Source organism: Eleutherodactylus coqui, chromosome 10 (assembly GCF_035609145.1).
Source record: "Eleutherodactylus coqui strain aEleCoq1 chromosome 10, aEleCoq1.hap1, whole genome shotgun sequence".
Classification (NCBI taxonomy): Eukaryota; Metazoa; Chordata; class Amphibia; order Anura; family Eleutherodactylidae; genus Eleutherodactylus; species Eleutherodactylus coqui.
This window is the reverse complement of record NC_089846.1, coordinates 124,214,101-124,235,177: the sequence shown is the minus strand read 5'-3', so window position 1 is coordinate 124,235,177 and position 21,077 is coordinate 124,214,101.

The following is a 21,077-nucleotide window of genomic DNA, read 5'->3' as shown; positions in this document are numbered from 1 at the left end:
GAGCAACATGCAGGGCTGCATTTCGCGCTCCGAGGTCTCACTATTAAACCACAATAGTGGCAAGAGTGAGCTCCCCCCCCCTGCACTGTCAGCATAAAGATCATTCTCCTCTGCCACAGCTGTAACAGCTTTGGCAAAGAAGTACGATGTTAGCCCATTGAATTCAATGGAGCCGGCAATACAGCCGGCTCCATTGAAAGCAATGGGCTGCCGGCGAGCGCGGGATGAATTTTCGGGAAGAGCTTAAAAATATAAGCCCTTACCTGAAAATCATCCTGAAATGTGTAAAAATAAAAAAAAAAGGATACTCACCATTCCGCTGCAGCCGGAGTTCAGCCGCGTCTGGCCGGCAGTTCTCCTGAACTGCTTTCTGTAGTATTCAGCAGGTGGGGATTTAAAATCCCCGCCTGCTGAATGAGCTGCCTCTGCTTGGTCACAGCCTCAACAATCAGAGGCAGCTCTCACTCACCCATTCATGAATTCCTGAATGGGTGAGTGAGTGCTGCCTCTGATTGGCTCAGCGCAGGGACCAATCAGGGGCAGGTCTCAGCTGAATGACAGCTGAGCTGAGCCAATCAGTGGCAGCACTCACTCACCCATTCATGAATTCATGAATGGGTGAGTGAGAGCTGCCTCTGATTGGTGAGGCTGTGACCAATTAGAGGCAGCTCATTCAGCAGGCGGGGATTTTAAATCCCCGGCTGCTGAATACTGCTCAGAGCAGTTCAGGAGAACTGCCGGCCGGCCGCGGCTGAACTCCGTCTGCCGGGACAGGGTGAGTATATTTTTTTTTTACTTTTTACACATTCCTGGATGAATTTCAGGGAAGGGCTTATATTTTTAAGCCCTTCCCGAAAATTCATCCCACGCTCGCCGGCAGCCCATTGCTTTCAATGGAGCCGGCTGTATTGCCGGCTCCATTGAATTCAATGGTCAGTGTTCGTTTAATCGAGATGAGTACCGCGTGGTGCTCGTCTCGAGTAACGAGCATCTTGAGCACCCTAATACTCGAACGAGCATCAAGCTCGGACGAGTATACTCACTCATCTCTAGTGTTTATATTTTTTGTTTTTATTTGCATGTTTGTTGGTTTTGGGGTATTGTACTTTGGAATTGACTAGAGGACCTAAAATAACAGAGTGTCATCTATAGTGTAGTTTTTTTCACCTTTTTTCTCTCCATCGTAGACAATCTGTGTGTCTGATTTAAACTATCAGACTCAGTTTTATTTCTGGGGCTTAAATATACCTTGGCGCTATATTATTCAGAAGCAGACCATTTTTGAGTAGGGCTATCAGACCTACACAATAATGCAGCTATACGTTGTTTTACCATACATCTTGCATTATCCATTTAGATATTCTTTAATATAGTTGCTCATTCCACTCTAATTTTATCTATTTTAATAAAAGTTAAGTCTTAGGGTACTCTGGTGAATTCACCAGAAATAAGCAGATTTAATACTGGTATGACATGAATGTCCAGAGAGACTGCATGTTCGTTATCCCAAGTGATGTTCAAGATGTCAATCTTCTAATGTCCTATATTCATCAGCACTTAAAAACTAGACTGTCCCATATTTTATTAAAAGCATTTGGAAAGATGTCTAAGAAGTTTTTTTTTTTTTTTAATTACACTTATCATTTGAATTGAACTTGTTTTCTGTCTTAGGTTTACTTTTGTCTTATATTTTCCATCATAAAAAACATAACATTAGACTTGAATGTAAGGTGAGTCATATTGTGATTATTTTTTCAAATGAAAGAGTTATTTTTACACAAAGGAAAACAAGACTAGATTAAAATAACTTCAGAGCACAATTTACTTCATATTTTTTAACAATGCATTTTTATTGGAGTTTCAAGTACATTATAAAGAAATTTACAAAAAAATTGCATATATATAAGACAATTTGTGTATGGAACTTTTATGACTTCGTAACAAATTCTTATTTTAGCTTCTTTTCATTAACTAATGCAGATTTCTACTTCATATTTTTAAACATATGATGCAGTATAATTTGAAAAAAAAAACTTTCCAATTCCAAATAGCTTTTATTCGACTCATATTAGCCAAATGGTCCAGACATTATGCAAGTCATATTCGTGATGTTTCTGTGAAAAATCTTCTTAAATGGCAAAAGAGGACTTAGGCTTTTAGTTGAATAATTTAAATTTAGCTAAATGTACAATAGCGATTTCCCCAAACATTGGCAATACATTTTATAAAATAACTTTATAAAATGTTCTTATTCATGAATTATATGATGAATGGATTTAAAGTCATATGGAAAGAAATAGAACCAACATAACAGAAACCCATATGGTGATTATGGGAGCAGAATCTTTATTAATACAAAACAGAATAGATTCAGACTCAAATCACATATGGTGTATAGAACAGTATAATATTAGATAAAATGTACTTAAATTAATATGCAGAGTTTTTGAAACTGTGATTTTTTTTTCAGAAATTGAAAGCGAAAATAAATCAATAACACGGTGGTTGTCTTTTCTAAAGAAATGAATAAAAACTATTGTGTAGAAAAAGAATAAAGCGATTTACAAAAGTAATCAATATGTTCACTATTTTGACTTGGATAAGCCCTCTTGCTCCACTGCCCTATGGGAATTTGCTTCATATAATCAATGTGATTTACTATACTTTGACTATGCTTTCTCCTATAAGGCCCTTCTCTTACTAGTTTAGAACTCTACATTCAGTGTCGTTGGTTGAAGCTGTATAGACTTCCCCCATAATTTACCATAAACTATTTTTGCTCTACCAAGTTGTTATTACAGGCTGATCATGTGACCTCTAAACCCCAGCTCACGTTCAAATCCGAGAAATAAAAATGGTAGTCATAATTCACATATTAGAACTGTAGATGACTGGTTATACTTAAAAATATTTTCCCTAAAGCATCAAATACATGTTGGCAGTGCGAAGTAGACATAAATTCAATGTTTGGTGGCCCTTATGAAATGGTCTTCTAAGTCTACTCTAAGATGACAGATGATTCAGTCTTTGAAACAATATAATTGGTCTTACTGTTTATGATTAGAGATGAGCGAACGTACTCGGTAAGACCGATTTCGCAATCGAGCACCGCGATTTTCGAGTACTTCACTACTCGGGTGAAAAGATTCGGGGGGCGCCATGGGTGAGCGGGGGGTTGCAGAGGGGAGTGGGGGGGGGGAGAGAGAGCTTCCTCCTGTTCTGCGCTGCTACCCCCACTCCACCACGCCACGCCCCGCCCCACAGCGCCTCCGAATCTTTTCACCCGAGTAGTGAAGTACTCGAAAATCGCGGGGCTCGATTGCGAAATCGGCCTTACCGAGTACGTTCGCTCATCTCTATTTATGATCCTATGTACGTACGTTGAGGGGACAAAGCATATTTTAAAATACTTGAAGAAAATGCTGTTAGAGCAGTCATACTCTGCTAATAATGATTTTTGACACCCCCTATGTTATACATTGAGAGTGTAGCCTAACTCAATTGATATAAATGACAGGGCTGTTAACACTGCAGATTTGATTGGCCATACTTGTATATATCTGTAATTGTTGGTTAGCCAAACAATTCAAATTCATAGTTTTGCTTTTCCCTTCCCTTTTTGAAATTCATATTTTTTTGTCTTCTCTATGCTTTATATTGGCCTATGTCAATCTCACTCTATCCCTTTCATGTTTCCACTGAGTAGGTGTAACACACATACTTCTGAAGATGCTTTTTGGACTATGATTCATATCATTGTATTTTCATCATGGCTTTAATATTGAATGCCTTCAAGGTTCTATGGAAATTTATATGTGGCGATGTAGTGAATAATATACATTTTCTGTTTTTTTCTTCAGCTTTATCCTTTTCAATATACAAAGTCCTTGAAAATACACATGCAATATAGATGCATGCTACTTTTTCTATTCATATTGCAAATACATTTAAAAGGCTGGTTTTTGATTCATATGGCACCTTTCCAATAGGTGGAGCTGTAGAGGATTATGCCCAGGGAGCATTACATGGCCTACATAAGACTCACTACACCCTTGTGGTGTTCTCTCTTTTGCTGTTCTCCACAAGGAAATACATTATCCTACTGGAAATACACTATAATCATACATAATAGGGAAAATTTACTAATACAGTCTAATAGTTAGACGGACAATCTTAAAATGTGCCATGTTCATCACAGTTCTCATGCTGCATGATAAATCTAGTGAGTGTTTAGACTGTCTAGTCTATGTTTACACCACCAATCATGTTTTTCTTCAAAGCTAGTCATCACGTGCCACATATCTTGAAATACTGTATAATGAGCCAAGAGGAAAGGTAAGGAAAGAGGGATACACCTGTATATCTGTATCATCCTGAAAAATTGATTTACCCTCAACCTTAAAATGAATCTGAATTTTCATAGATAACCTTGAAGTGACACAGTGCCAGCGTCATAAAAAGATAAAAATACTATTGCAATTGCCAAAAGACAAATAGGTGTGACTATATCAAGTGAAAACATGTATATTGAAATCTTTATTTAGCCAGTGTGGCCATATTGTTTTAAGGTAATCCATCCAAAAGAGCCTTCTACCTTTTTATGATGATTATTATCAACATGATGAATTGCAATCATGTTGATCTCTAATTGCTAACCAATTGCCTGAGTGTGGCTGTACAAAAGGAGGACCCCTGATAAAACTATGACATTGTCCATAATTCATGCACAGGTGGAAGCCATCATGGGGATATCCAAGAAAACTTTTAGTTTTACTCACATCTTGCGTTCTTTATATATATATTGGCTCTTGCCAATTATGACAAATTGTTTTCCAATTTCAATATGTGCCAAGGAGGTTGTTTTAATTTTGAACAGAGTAATAGTTAGTTTTGAAGTATTTTCCAATGACTTTTAGGCCTCTTGTCCATGAGGAAAATCAGGCCCGCTCCGGATTCTCCATGGAGAATCCGGAGCGGGTCCCTCCTGCCCCACGGACATGAGCGCTGAAAATGAGAATAAATAAGAATAAACTCACCTCTCGCCCGCTCCGGATCTTCATTTCTCCGCGGCGTCATCTTCTCTGCGTCGCGGCCGATCTTCTTTCTTCGGCCCGGCGGATGCGCAGGGCACGTCGGTGACGTGCCCTGCGCATGCGCAGGCCCGAAGAAGAAAGATCCGGCCGCGACGGAGAGAAGATGGCGCCGCGGCGAAGGGAAGAACCGGAGCTGGTGAGTAAAATCCGATTTTTGTCTCCCGCGGATCCGGACGGATCCGGACGGCTCCCGCACGAAAATGGAGCATGGTCCAGATTTTTTTATGCTCCATTTTTTTTTAAATCCCTTTTAGAGATGAGCGAACGTGTTCGTCCGAACTTGATATCCGTGCGGATATTAGGGTGTTCGGGATGTTCGTTATTCGTAACGAACACCATGCGGTGTTCTGGTTACTTTCACTTCCTTCCCTGAGACGTTAGCGCGCTTTTCTGGCCAATTGAAAGACAGGGAAGGCATTACAACTTCCCCCTGCCACGTTTAAGCCCTATACCACCCCCCTGCTGTGAGTGGCTGGCGAGATCAGGTGTCCGCCTAATATAAAAGTCGGCCCCTCCCGCGGCTCGCCTCAGATGCCTTGTGAGTTAGATGAGGGACAGTGCTGTTGTACCGGAGCTGCTGTAGGGAAAGAATTGGTAGTTAGTGTAGGCTTCAAGACCCCCAAAGGTCCTTATTAGGGCCACTGATAGCTGTGTGTTGGCTGCTGTTAGCAGTGGCAATTTTTTTTGTTTCTCAAAATCGCCTCTGCAGAGCGTTGCACCTGGCATTAGGGACAGAAGTGTTGCATAGGCAGGGAGAGTGTTAGGAGTGAGTGTAGCCTTCAAGAACCTCAACGGTCCTTTCTAGGGCCATATTTAACTGTGTGCAGTACTGTGCTGGCTGCTGTTAGCTGTGCTGCATATTTTTTTTCTTCTGAAAATCGCCTCTGCAGAGCATTGCACCCTCCATTGATACTGCAGGGAAAGAATTGTGTAGGCAGGGCCACAACACAGTTATTATTCATTGAATATACGCAGTGCGGCCTTTTGCTTGTAAAACAAGTGAAAAAAATTCTATTTGACCTGCCTCTGTCCGTCCTAAGGGCTGTGGACACGTGTCGGCTGCGTGTGCAACGTTTAAAAATCAGACGCACCCAGCTACGTTTTACTGCTGGCTTCGCCATTTGCTTTCCTTAATTTGGAAAAAAAATACCTGCTCTGCCAGAGTTATAATAACTCTGCTACCCTCAAGTTCTGTGACACATTAGCAGGGCCACAGCACAGTTATTAAACTTCTCATGTTCATTGAATATACGCAGTGCTGCCTTTTGGTGGAAAAAAACTGAAAAAAATTGTATTTGTCCTGCCTCTGTCCGTCCTAAGGGCGGTGGACATGTGTCGGCTGCGTGTGCAACGTTTAAAAATCAGACGCACCCAGCTATGTTTTACTCCTGGCTTCGCCATTTGCTTTCCTTAATTGGGAAAAAAATACCTGCTCTGCCAGAGTTATAATAACTCTGCTACCCTCAAGTTCTGTGACACATTAGCAGGGCCACAGCACAGTTATTAAACTTCTCATGTTCATTGAATATACGCAGTGCTGCCTTTTGGTGGAAAAAAACTGAAAAAAATTGTATTTGTCCTGCCTCTGTCCGTCCTAAGGGCGGTGGACACGTGTCGGCTGCGTGTGCAACGTTTAAAAATCAGACGCACCCAGCTACGTTTAACTCCTGGCTTCGCCATTTGCTTTCCTTAATTGGGAAAAAAATACCTGCTCTGCCAGAGTTATAATAACTCTGCTACCCTCAAGTTCTGTGACACATTAGCAGGGCCACAGCACAGTTATTAAACTTAGATTATTCATTCACTAGAGGCAGTGGGGCCTTTCGTTTTCAAAAAAGGGAAAAAATTATATTTGGCCTGCAGTCTTGCGCCAATTTATTTCCTGCCTGTGAAATCAAATCACTGGTAATACAGCATGCTGAGGGGTAGGGGTAGGCCTAGAGGACGTGGACGCGGCCGAGGATGCGGAGGGCCAAGTCAGGGTGTGGGCACAGGCCAAACTCCTGATCCAGGTGTATCGCAGCCGACTGCGGCGCGATTAGTAGAGAGGCACGTTTCTGGCGTCCCAACAGTCATCGCACAATTCATGGGTCCACGCGGGAGACGGTTATTAGAAAATGAGCAGTGTGAGCAGGTCCTGTCCTGGATGGCAGAAAGTGCTTCGAGCAACCTATCGTCCAACCGCAGTTCTGCGCCGTCCACTGCTGCAAATCAGAATCCTCTGTCTGCTGCTCCTCCTTCCTCCCAGCCTCCTCACTCCACTCCAATGACACCTGCTCAGCTGCGTGAAGACTCCCAGGAACTGTTCTCTGGCCCCTGCTCAGATTGGGCAGCAGTGGTTCCTCTCCCACCAGAGGAGTTTATCGTCACTGATGCCCAACCATTGCAAAGTTCCCGGGGTCCGGGGGATGAGGCTGGGGACTTCCGCAAACTGTCTCAAGAACTTTCTGTGGGTGAGCAGGACGATGACGATGAGACACAGTTGTCTTGCAGTCAGGTAGTAGTGAGGGCAGTAAGTGCGAGGGAGGAGCGCACAGAGGATTCTGAGGAAGAGCAGCAGGACGATGAGGTGACTGACCCCACCTGGTTTGCAACGCCTACTCAGGACAGGTCTTCAGAGGGGGAGGCAGGGGCAGCAGCAGGGCAGGTTGCAAGAGGCAGTGCGGTGTCCAGGGGTAGAGGCAGGGCCAGACCGAATAATCCACCAACTGTTTCCCAAAGCGCACCCTCGCGCCATGCCACCCTGCAGAGGCCGAGGTGCTCTAAGGTCTGGGAGTTTTTCACAGAGACGCCTGACGACCGACGAGCAGTGGTATGCAACCTTTGTCGCGCAAAGCTCAGCCGGGGAGCCAACACCAACAGCCTCAGCACCACCAGCATGCGCAGACATATGATGGCCAAGCACCCCACAAGGTGGGACGAAGGCCGTTCACCACCTCCGGTTTGCACCGCTGCCTCTCCCCCTGTGCCCCAACCTGACACTGCTATCCAACCCCCCTCTCAGGACACAGGCACTACCGCCTCATGGCCTGCACCCACACCCTCACCTCCGCTGTCCTCGGCCCCATCCACCAGTGTAGTTCAGCGCACCGTCCAGCCGTCGCTTGCGCAAGTGTTTGAGCGCAAGCGCAAGTACGCCGCCACGCACCCGCACGCTCAATCGTTAACCGTCCGCATAGCAAAATTCATCAGCCTTGAGATGCTGCCGTATAGGGTTGTGGAAACGTAGTCCTTCAAAAGTATCATGGAGGCGGCGGCCCCGCGCTACTCAGTTCCCAGTCGCCACTACTTTTCCCGATGTGCCGTCCCAGCCCTGCACGACCACGTCTCCCGCAACATTGTACGCGCCCTCACCAACGCGGTTACTGCCACGGTCCACTTAACAACGGACACGTGGACAAGCACAGGCGGGCAGGGCCACTACATCTCCCTGACGGCACATTGGGTGAATTTAGTGGAGGCTGGGACAGAGTCAGAGCCTGGGACCGCTCACGTCCTACCCACCCCCAGAATTGCGGGTCCCAGCTCGGTGGTGGTATCTGCGGAGGTGTATGCTTCCTCCACTAAAGCACCCTCTTCCTCCTCCTCCTCCTCTGTCTCGCAATCAAGATGTGTTAGCAGCAGCATGTCGCCAGCAGTCGGTGTCGCGCGGTGTGGCAGCACAGCGGTGGGCAAGCGTCAGCAGGCCGTGCTGAAACTACTCAGCTTAGGCGATAAGAGGCACACGGCCCACGAACTGCTGCAGGGTCTGACACAGCAGACCGACCGCTGGCTTGCGCCGCTGAGCCTCCAACCGGGCATGGTCGTGTGTGACAACGGCCGTAACCTGGTGGCGGCTCTGCAGCTCGGCAGCCTCACGCACGTGCCATACCTGGCCCACGTCTTTAATTTGGTGGTTCAGCGCTTTCTGAAAAGCTACCCACGCTTGTCAGACCTGCTCGTAAAGGCGTGCCGGCTCTGCGCACATTTCCGCAAGTCCCACACGGACGCTGCCACCCTGCGCACCCTGCAACATCACTTTAAGCTGCCAGTGCACCGACTGCTGTGCGACGTGCCCACACGGTGGAACACATGTTGGCCAGGCTCTATGAACAGCGTAGAGCTATAGTCGAATACCAACTCCAACATGGGCGGCACAGTGGGAGTCAGCCTCCTCAATTCCTTTTAGAAGAGTGGGCCTGGTTGGCAGACATCTGCCATGTCCTTGGTAATTTTGAGGAGTCTACCCAGGTGGTGAGCGGCGATGCTACAATCATTAGCGTCACCATTCCTCTGCTATGCATCTTGAGAAATTCCCTGCAAACCATAAAGGCAGCTGCTTTGCGCTCGGAAACGGGGGCGGTGGAAGACAGTATGCTGCTGGATAGTCAGGGCACCCTCCTGTCTATTTCTCAGCGCATACAGGAGGAGGAGGAGGAGCATGAGGAGGATGAGGAGGAGGGAGAAGAGACAGCTTGGCCCGCTGCTGACGGTACACCAGCTGATTGCCTGTCATCCTTTCAGCGTGTATGGCCTGAGGAGGAGGAGGAGGAGGAGGAGGATCCTGGCAGTGATCTTCCTAGTGAAGACAGCCATGTGTTGCGTACAGGTACCCTGGCACACATGGCTGACTTCATGTTAGGATGCCTTTCTCGTGACCCTCGCGTTGCACGCATTCTGGCCACAACGGATTACTGGGTGTACACACTGCTCGACCCACGCTATAAGGAGAACCTGCCCACTCTCATTCCCGAAGAGGAAAGGGGTTCGAGAGTGTTGCTATACCACAGGACCCTTGCGGACAAGCTGATGGTAAAATTCCCAGCCGACAGCGCTAGTGGCAGAAGGCGCAGTACCGAGGGCAAGGTAGCAGGGGAGGTGCGGAGATCGAGCAGCATGTACATCCCAGGCAGTGCAACAGTCTTTAAGGGCCTGGACAGCTTTATGGCTCCCCACCAAGACTGTGTCACCGCTCCCCAGTCAAGGCTGAGTCGGCGGGAGCACTGTAAAAGGATGGTGAGGGAGTACGTAGCCAATCGCACGACTGTCCTCCGTGACGCCTCTGCCACCTACAACTACTGGGTGTCGAAGCTGGACACGTGGCCTGAACTAGCGCTGTATGCCCTGGAGGTGCTTGCTTGTCCTGCGGCTAGCGTCTTGTCGGAGAGGGTGTTTAGTGCGGCTGGGGGAATCATCACAGATAAGCGTACCCGCCTGTCAACCGACAGTGCCGACAGGCTAACACTCATCAAGATGAACAAAGCCTGGATTTCCCCAGACTTCTCTTCTCCACCAGCGGACAGCAGCGATACGTAAGCAATACGTAAGCTGCACCCGCGGATGGAAGCATCGTTCTCTATCACCATCAAAAACGTGGACCTTTTAGCTTCATCAATCTGTGTATAATATTCATCCTCCTCCTCCTGCTCCTCCTCCTGAAACCTCACGTAATCACGCTGAACGGGCAATTTTTCTTAGGGCCACAAGGCTCACTCATCTAATTTTTCGAAACAATTTTTATATGTTTCAATGCTCTTAAAAGCGTTGAAACTTTAACTTGAACCAATTTTTCGTTAAACTGGGCTGCCTCCAGGCCTAGTTACCACTTAAGCCACATTAACCAAAGCGATTAATGGGTTTCACCTGCCATCTTGGTTGGGCATGGCCAATGTTTACTGAGGTACATTAGTACTGTTGGTACACCAATTTTTTGGGGCCCTCACCTACAGTGTAATCATAGCAATTTGTATGTTCTTCGCCTGCACTCATGGTACAGAAGTGTGTGTGGGGTTGGCCTACACTTTAGCTACATAAATGTAACTTGGGCCTTGGCTATACTAAGGCTACTGAAATGGAACTAAGACTGCGCTCCCACTATACTGCTGCTTCGGAATTGTTACTGGGGCCTGTCTCGAGTGCTACTATTGCTGACATGGAACGAAGACTGCGCTCCCGCTATACTGCTGCTTCGGAATTGTTACTGGGGCCTGTCTTGAGTGCTACTATTGCTGACATGGAACGAAGACTGCGCTCCCGCTATACTGCTGCTTCGGAATTGTTACTGGGGCCTGTCTTGAGTGCTACTATTGCTGACATGGAACGAAGACTGCGCTCCTCCTATAATGCTGCTAGTGATATGTTAGTGGGGCCTGTCCTAATGCTACGGCTGAAATGTTACGAATTATGGGCTCTGCCTATACCGCTGCTAATGGTATGTCTCTGGGGTGTGGAAACAGAGGCTTCCCAAAGACATGATGGCGGCGAGGCCATTTCCCACCAACGCGGTTACTGTTAAGGTGCATATAACCACGGACACGTGGAGAGGACACGTAGTGCCTCAAAAACATCCCCCTCCTCCTCCAACAGGGAAAACATTCTTGGCAAATGCCTTTGCATTGGTTCGTCTGGTGGCAGTCCAAGAATTTCACCTTTACCGACACTACAAGAGAGCCCCCCCACCATCCCCCCGCCACGGCCCACTTAATCCTGGCCACATTCCGAAAACCAACAAAATAAAACCGCGCTACTAGGTCCGCAGTCACCACCACATTACCACCAACGCGGTTACTGTTAAGGTACATATTACCAGTCTGACTGGGGCATGCAGACACCTTGACAGAATGAATAGTGTGTGGCACATAGGTTCCCCATTGCTATGCCCACGTGTGCAGCTCCTGATGGCGGTGGCACAGGATTCTATTTCTCATTGCTTCTGTACAGCATTGTGGGCTATCGCCCCGCCCCTTTTAAAGAGGGTCGCTGCCTAGCCGTGCCAACCCTCTGCAGTGTGTGCCTGCGGTTTCTCCTCATGGCAGACGCACTTCTAAATAGACATGAGCGTGGTGTGGCATGAGGGCAGCTGAAGGCTGCGCAGGGACACTTTGGTGTGCGCTGTGGGGGGAGGGGGGGCGGTTGGTCAGCATGTAACCCAGGAGAAGTGGCAGCGGAGTGTCATCCAGGCAGTGATTGTGCTTTGTTGTAGCTAGTGTGGTGCTTAGCAAAGGTATGCCATGCTAATGAGGGCTTTTCAGAAGTAAAAGTTTTTGGGAGGGGGGGGGGGCCCACTCTTGCCGCTATTGTGGCTTAATAGTGGGACCTGTGAACTTGAGATGCAGCCCAACACGTAGCCCCTCGCCTGCCCTATCCGTTGCTGTGTCGTTCCCATCACTTTCTTGAATTGCCCAGATTTTCACACATGAAAACCTTAGCGAGCATCGGCGAAATACAAAAATGCTCTGGTCGCCCATTGACTTCAATGGGGTTCGTTATTCGAAACGAACCCTCGAACATCGCGGGAAGTTCGTTTCGAATAACGAACACCCGAACATTTTGGTGTTCGCTCATCTCTAATCCCTTTCATTGACCATCCGCGGGTATTTATCTACCTGTGGGTGGTCAATGCATCCCTATGGGATGCGGATCCGCGTGCAGGAGAAGAGTTAAAATCCGCTGCAGATTTTAATTCTTCTTTTGCCTGTGGACATGAGGCCTTAAATATACAAATGATCTGTGTGCTATAAGCATGATACTGAGACACAAACAGTATTTGAAAATTATTTTGTTTTGTGTAACAACACATTTTTGTCTCAAGCGCTCGTTGTTCTCTCTCAACTGCCCTCCATGGATAGCCCCTTTACATATTTACTAGAGATGAGAGAGCACCCAAATGCTCGGGTCCGCGTTATTCGAGTCAAGCTTTTCGTAAAATTCGAGAGCTCTACTCGAGTAACAAACCCCATTGACTACAATTGGAGACTCGAGCATTTTTGTATGTGGGACGCCGGCTGCCGAGCTTTTTTTTTTTCCCTCTCTCTCCCTCCCTCTCTCTCTCTCTCTCTCTCTCTCTCTCTCTCTCTCTCTCTCTCTCTCTCTTCCCTTCCTGCCAGACAAAAAAATTGCCAATGACACACGCTGCGTCGCGGTAGGGAGTGGCCAAAACAGGCACGTCACAGTGGGGAGGAGCCAAAGACTGGGGCAGGGTCGAACACTGCTTGATGCTTGTTTGAGTAACGAGCACCATCGAGTACGCTAATACTCGAACGAGCATCAAGCTCGGCAGAGTATGTTCGCTCAACTCTAATATTTACCTTTTGTAAAAGGTGTTCAAATGACTACCTCATTTTCTATTCAATATTGTGTGATTCATTTAGGTCTGAACATTTTGTCCTAGCCATCAGCGTTATACAGTAACCCACATATGGTCTATTTAGTTTGAGCACTTCAAAGTGCTTGAGTCATAAGAAATCCTCTATTTATCCAGACACCTTTCTAGCTGTGGATAAAATGAGTAGCAGAGAATCAGAAAGAACTGATTACTAATGTAATAAAAATAAATTAATCAGATCATTAAAATGTAATTTGAAGTAGTTAAATAGTAAAAAAAAGTGTTTAGACACAAAAGAACAAATACCCTTTCCTTGCAGTGCATAGCTAAAGAAAACTGATTAAGCAAAAACTTGATTAAACATAAATGTAGTTGAATTATTTTGCCAGCTCATTTTATATTAGTCCTATAATATATAGCACAAGGTAAATGTTCTTTGAGACTAGACCTATCACGGATGACTAACCACATTATTGCTGAAGAAGATCAATCACATGTTGATAGGCAATACTAGTAAATTTCTAATGTAGTATTAATGATATTGACCTGAAACTTGAATAGGCAGTGCCATGATATTAGGCAAGAATGTAAAGCTTTACCTCTGTTTATATTACCATTTGTTAAAAAAAAGAGGGATAACAGGAAAATATGGCAATTCTGTTGGATGTTGTTAGCTAGTAGGGTTTTTTTTTATTTCTAATGCCTGCTGTTTATGAAAACACTTTAGCAAGACTGGATAGGTTGCACCCAGAACACAATATCAAGATCCTTTATTGACATTTTACATTCTTCCACCTGCCCCATCGAGAGAAGAGATGAGTGAACTTTTCAAAAGTTTGGTTCAGTCATTTCACAGAATTTCAACAAAAGTTTGGTTCCAACTAGAGTTGAGCAAACGTACTCTGCCGAGCTTGATGCTCGTTCGAGTATTAGCATACTCGATGGTGCTCGTTACTCGAACGAGTATCACGCCGTGTTCGACCCCGCCCCAGTTTTTGGCTTTTCCCCTCTCTGACGTGCCTGTTTTGGCCCCTCCCCGCCGTGATGCAGCGCGCGTGTAAACTGCAAATTTTTTGACTGGCAGGCGAGAGAGAGCTGCGTGGCAGCGGGGAGGGGCCAAGACAGGCACATCACAGCGGGGTGGAGCCAAAAACTGGGGCAGGGTCGAACACGACGGGATGCTCGTTCGAGTAACGAGCACCATCAAGTATGCTAATACTCAAAGGAGCATCAAGCTTGGCAGAGTACGTTCGCTCAACTCTGGTATTTACAGATGTACCAGTGTGGAATTTTCCATTAACACATTTCTTTTCTGTATCATGGTAACACTGAATAATGTACTAATTCAGTGTTTTAGTCTCAGTTATATGGAAAATCAAACATACTGCACTGTAATTTTACAAAATTAATTAAAAAAACATTATCTTGTTGCTGTGACAAATATTTAACTCCGACATTAAGCTTGTTGTTAAAATGTATACTATCACATGCCTCGGTAAAGAGATTTTTAAACTGGTATAACTTGCCTAGGCCAAGACATGCCACTTAGTTTAGCAAAATAAGTAATCACAGTGGATTACTGCCTTTTAATAAAGGCAAATGCTCTTGTGATATCATCATGATAGAATGCTTACCAGGACTAAAACAAATGCTATTGTAGAAACCTAGAAATGGAATTATGGCTGGAATCATCACAATGGAGCTCTGCCTAGGAATACAGGCAAATATTATTGTAAAACAACTAAAGAATTCTGTCTAGGAATACAGATAAACACTATTCTGACATAATCGCAGTAAAATTCTGGTTAAACATGAAGGCAAACGCTATTGTGACATTAACAAATTTGAATTTTACTTCAGAATTATAAAAGCAAAGAATGTTAATGTGAAAGCATAACAATGGAATTCCGCCTAAGAATAAAATCAAAAGCTATTGTGACATCATTACAGTGGATTTTTTTTATTTGAAACAACGATACTATTGTAACATTGGCAGGCAGACTAAAGTAAATCTGCCTTACCACGCACTGGTTTGACTTTGGGCTATCTCGGGAGAACCCTATTTTCACCCTTGACCCTTCCAGGTGGAAAACAGTCTTTTCTGTGGGGTCCCAAAGTCATCACTTGAACAGATAATCCCAACTGTGAGGCTGCTGTCACTATACCAAACAGCATGCATGGTACCTAAGGGTGTGAACAGGTGTGTATCCAGAGAATAGGCTTTAGTCATGGCTGGTGGCACAGGTGCAATATCAAAGTTCAATCAGAAGGTCAGGTCATGCAACAGGCAATAATGAAGTCCAGAATACAGAGCTAAGGTCAGGGAGCGCAGAAATCAGAATAATCAGGAACACAGGCAAAAGGTCGAACAGGTATTTGTCTCCTTGGCTGATAAAACCAATTGCTTAGGAATCTCCATATATGGGTAGGATGCCTAATATAGCAGAAAGTGGATGGTGGTTGGTGGGACCTGTTAAGAGCGCACACACTGGCACTTTAAGTATAGGGGCAGGAGCATGCACACCCCCTATAGACACATAGCAGAGTGCCAGTGGTGAAGCAGACATGGTGAAGCAGATCATGCAAACCCTTGGCTCTCAAAAAACTCGTCATCTGATTTTGTACTGGCATTTGGTTTGCCAGAGCTGTTCCTGTCAGAGTTCTCTCCATTTTCCAAGTGCCTTTTGATGGTACAGGATAATATACTTACAACACCTTGGCTTTCTTGGCATATTCTTTGTAGGACAGGCTTACACTTCTAAAAGTTATTCTGTCTGTCTTCTTTGATCAACTGTTTTTTTGTTATTATTATACCAATGTGATCTGTCCTGAAGAGCAAAACTGTTCAAATCCTGCCCTAGAGGGTGCTGTAATACAATTTGTCCCAACACTGGTTATATGGAATCAGAGGGTTCGAAAGTAATCTGCAAAAGTTAAGACATCTTAGGAATATTTTGTCATTGATGCGTTCCCTGAAAAATGCCCTTTTGTTAAAATTAATTCAGACTATTGTTGTTTTTCAGGTTAAAATTTCTGAATATTTTTATGTTTTTAACTTATTTTTGAAGCTTTAAAACTAGAGATGAGTCAGCACCCAAATGCTCGGGTCTGCATTATTCGAATCGAGCTTTTCATAAAATTGGAGAGCTCTACTCGGGTTACGAACCCCATTGACTACAATGGGAGACTAGAGCATTTTTGTATGTGGGACGCCGGCTGCCGAGCTTTTTTTTTTTCTAGGTTTCTCTAGGTTTGTCTTCCTGCCAGACAAAAAATTTGCCATTGACGTGCACTGCGTCGTGGTGGGGAGGGGCCAAAACAGGCACGTCACAGCGGGGAGGAGCCAAAAACTGGGGCGGGGTTGAACACGGCTTGATGGTCGTTCGAGTAATGAGCACCATCGAGCACGCTAATACTCGAATCAGCATCAAGCTCGGCAGAGTATGTTCGCTCAACTCTATTTAAAACATTTGACATTATTTGCTGGACTTGAACTATGCTAATGTAAAAAATAACTGAAAAAATTGTGTTCTAAAACTTTTGAGTGGTAGCGTACATGTTGCCTTTCTTTTTTGATAAGCACTATCCTCAGAAAGCACTCGTTTTGAACAAAGAAATTCCTCGATAGGCAGGTTTTTAACAGTATGCGATGGTAGACAGCTATAGGCATGTAAATGAATGTTGTTGGAGGAGGGCTTCCTATAAAGAGAGCACTTAATAATTGTTATTATTGTTATGTTATGAACCGTTTAGTTGTTCATGCCTCTTGGTGATCCTAAAGTCGAGTTCCGTCCATGTTTTTTGATTTTACACTGCTTCAGTTCTTGTGTTCTTTGGCAGCCAGGTTGTCTTTTGCCACTGATCTGACTAAGCATTATAGATTCTTGTAGTGATTCTGATAACATTACATGGTCATCTTGCCCTCCAGTTAAATATTGGGTCTTATACAATTCAGGACTTCTCTGTTTGTTACTCTTGCTGTCCCATGTATATGCAGCATCTTTCAGTAGCACCATAGCTCGAAAGCATCAATCCTCCTTCTACCAGCTTTTTTCATTGTCCAGCTTTCACGTCCATACATGGCTATGGGCAAAACGATGGTTTGCACTATCTTGCGTTTAGTTGCTATGTTGATATCTAGAGATGAGCGACCACACTCGTCCAAGCTTGATGCTCGTTCGAGCATTAGGGTGTTCGAGATGCTTGTTACTCGAGACGAGCACCACGCGGTACTTGAGTCAATTCCATTTCCTTCCCTGCATATTTAGCACCATTATTTAGCCAATAGACATGCAGGGAAGGCATTAATACTTTTTCCTGTGACATGCCAGCCCTATCCCATCCCCCTGCAGTGAGTGGCTGGCGATATCAAGTGACCGCCAGGTACTTAAAACGGTCCCGCCCACAGCTCGCCTCAGACACACACTGGGAGAGCATAGGGAAAGTGCTGCTGCTTATTCAGGGATAGTGTTAGTTTAGGATCCTGTCCTCAAAAACCCCAACGGTCCTTCTTAGGGCCACATCTGACCGTGTGCATAACTGTGTGGCTGGCTGGGAGCAATCTTGCACATTTTGTTTTTTTTTTCTTTCTCTCGGGCTGTATAAACAGAACAGTATAGCTGAAATGGCCTGCACAGCCCTAGATGCTTAAAAAAAAATTGGTACACTACTGCTCCCAGCCAGCCACAACAGTAATGCACACTATGAGGAGTAGCCCTAAGAAGGACTGTTGGGGTTCTTGATGACAGAATCCTACTCTAACACTGTCCCTATATCAGCAGGATCACTATCCCTAACCTCTGCCAGCATGCGTCTGAGGCGAGCTGCAGGCGGGACCATTTTAAGTACTCGGCGATCACCTGATTGGCCCAGCCACTCACTGCTGTTGGCGGGCAGAGGGTTGTCACGTCACAGCAGGAAGTGGTAATGCCTTCCCCGCATGTTTATTGGCTAGAAAAGGGCGCTAAACATGTGGGCAAGGGAAATGCAATTGATTTGAGTACCGTGTGGTGTTCGTCTCGAGTAACGAGCATCTCGAGTAACGAGCATCTCGAGTAACCTAATACTCGAACTAGCATTAAGCTCAGACGAGTGTGCTCGCTGATCTCTAGTAATGTTTCATAAATAATTCTGTATTTTATCCTCTTTTTGTATATAATTTTAAGAAAGTTCATGTGATCCATTATTCATGGATTCATCACAAAATAGTAACCTAGTATTTTACAGTCTTAGTCTTGTAATAAACTGGTATCGTGTTTTATGTGCTAAGGCACATTGTCATAGACTCCGTTTTCTTCCATCAATCAAGCATATGATATGACATGCTATGCATTAAAAATATAGTTTTGCCACCAGCATTTTTGTGTTTGACTTCTAGCTATAATAAAAATGTTTTCCCCCCTCTAGCTTAAATTGTATGGGAATAAATTATGACTTACAGGACATGTATCTCTTCTTTTTGTGACAAAGACAGAGGACTAGATTACAGTTTTATGAAAAACAAAATGATTTGAATTGAGAAAAAAATGTATCTGCTGTACTAGCTACAAAAAGTGAATTCATATGCCAAAATATATTACTTTTTTATGCTTTGTAACATTTTCTGCCTCCTTAGCCTTTCAGGTCAACTACTTCAACAGCAACAGGATGATCTCCAGTCATGGAATGCTCCAAAGCACATACACAGACATTATTAATAAGGCTCAGGGTTCTTTCAACGCTCAAAACAATGAAGTTACCTATTTTAGAAATGACAAGGGCTATATAATTAATGGGTTGTCCACAAATGCCACAAAATACTGCTGTCCAAGCAGCCTGTGGAAATCCATCCTACTGTTCAGAACAGTGTCGTTGGATTTCACCCTGCCAATGACCATGTGCACTTCTTAACTCTCAAAATTTTGGTGCCAAATCTGACACATGTTAAGGCAACTAATAATTGGTATAAAAATAGACAGAAGTGTCTAAATATAATATTTATTATGCAGCATGAGTTACTGATAAAATTGCCACATTTTAAGACTGTCTAAATTTGCATTTTCTGTACATTAGATAGTACTATTAGTAAATCTGCCCCAATGTCAATATTGATGTTCCATAACAAAATTTTTGTGACAATGTAACAATATATTAGGATATTCAAGTAGTATCAAATCAATTTCATAATAAATAACAATTATTAGAACTGACTCCTTTACAATATAGTAACATAGTATGTTAGGCTGAATAAAGACAATGTCCATCTAGTTCAGCCTGTTTCAAACCCTTACTCCCTCCCTGTTGGTCCAGAGGAAGGCAAAAAAAAAAAAACAACAAGCCAATTTAGCTCATTTGGATGAAAAAAAATCCTTCCTGACTCCATAATGGCAGCCAGAGTAATCCCTGGATCAACATTTGAGATCAACAACCTGCTGGTCACCTAATGTTATATCCTATAATATCATAGCAATCTACAAAGACATCCAGTCCCCTCTTAAACTCCTCTATAGATTTTGCCATCAACACTTCCTCAGGCAGAGAGTTCTACAGTCTCACTGCTCTTACAGTAAAGAACCTTCTTATATGTTCGTGGTAAAACCTGCTTTCTTCTAGACATAGTGGATGCCCTCTTGTTACCGTGGCAATCCTAGGTATAAACAGATCATGGGAGAGGTCTTTGTATTGGATTTATACGTAGTTACTTGATCGACTTTTAGCTGTCTTTTTTCCAGGGTAAATAATCCCAATTTTGATACCTCCCTGGGTATTCCAGTCCTCTAATTCCATTTAATAATTTAGTTGCCCTTCTTTGAACCTCCTCAAGCATTGCAACATCTTTCCTGAGCACTGGTGACCAGAACTGTACACAGTATTCCATGTGGGGCCTGACAAGTGCCTTATATAGTGGAATAATATTCTCATCCCTCACCCCCTATACCTCTTTTAATGCACTTCAAGACTTTATTTGCTTTTGCAGCAGTTGATTAGCATTGATTGCTCCAGTTAAATCTACAGTCCACTAGTACCGCAGGTCTTTTTCCATATCACTTTTCCCTAGCAGTACCCCATTTAGTGTATACTGGGGACATCCATTTCTCCTGCCCATGTACATAACCTTACATTTAGCAATATTGAACGTCATTTGCCATTATTCTGCCCAAGCACACAGTTTATCTAGATAATTTTGTAGCCGTACCTTGTCTTCCGTTGCATTAATTATCTTGTATAATATTGTATCATCTGCAAATATTGATATTTTACTGTGCAATAAATTAATTGTACAGAATGGGCCCCCCCCCCCCCCCCCACTGGCAACAGTGTCCCAATCAGAGTACAAACCATTTATTACCACCCTCTGCTTTCTATCTCTGAGACAGTTTTTTACCCAGATACACAGATTATCGCCCAGACCAAGCTGACCCATTTTATATATCAACCTATTATGCAGCATGGTGTCAAATGCTTTAGAGAAATCTAGATATACAAGATCAATTGACTCTCCCAAGTTCAGTCTAGAACCTATTTAATCGTAGAAGCTGATCAAATTGGTCTGACATGATCGAACTCTCATGAACCTTTGCTGATGATGGGTAATACTATTGTTTTCCTTGAGGTATTCTAGGATGGCGTCTTTCAGAAACCCGTCAAATATTTTTCCAATTATTGAAGGGATACTTACCGGGCTTTAGTTACCAGGCTTTCTTTTGGACCCCTTTTGTATATTGGAACCACATTGGCAATGCACCAATCCAGTGATACAACCCATAGTATCCATAAAAATTTGAAAATTTGAAATAGCGGTCTAGCTATCACGTCACTTAGTTCCCTTAAAACCCTTGGGTGTATTTCATCTGGGCCCGGCGATTTATCAATTTTAATCCTCTTTAACCGGCTCTGCACTTCCTCCTGTGTTAAAAGGGTTG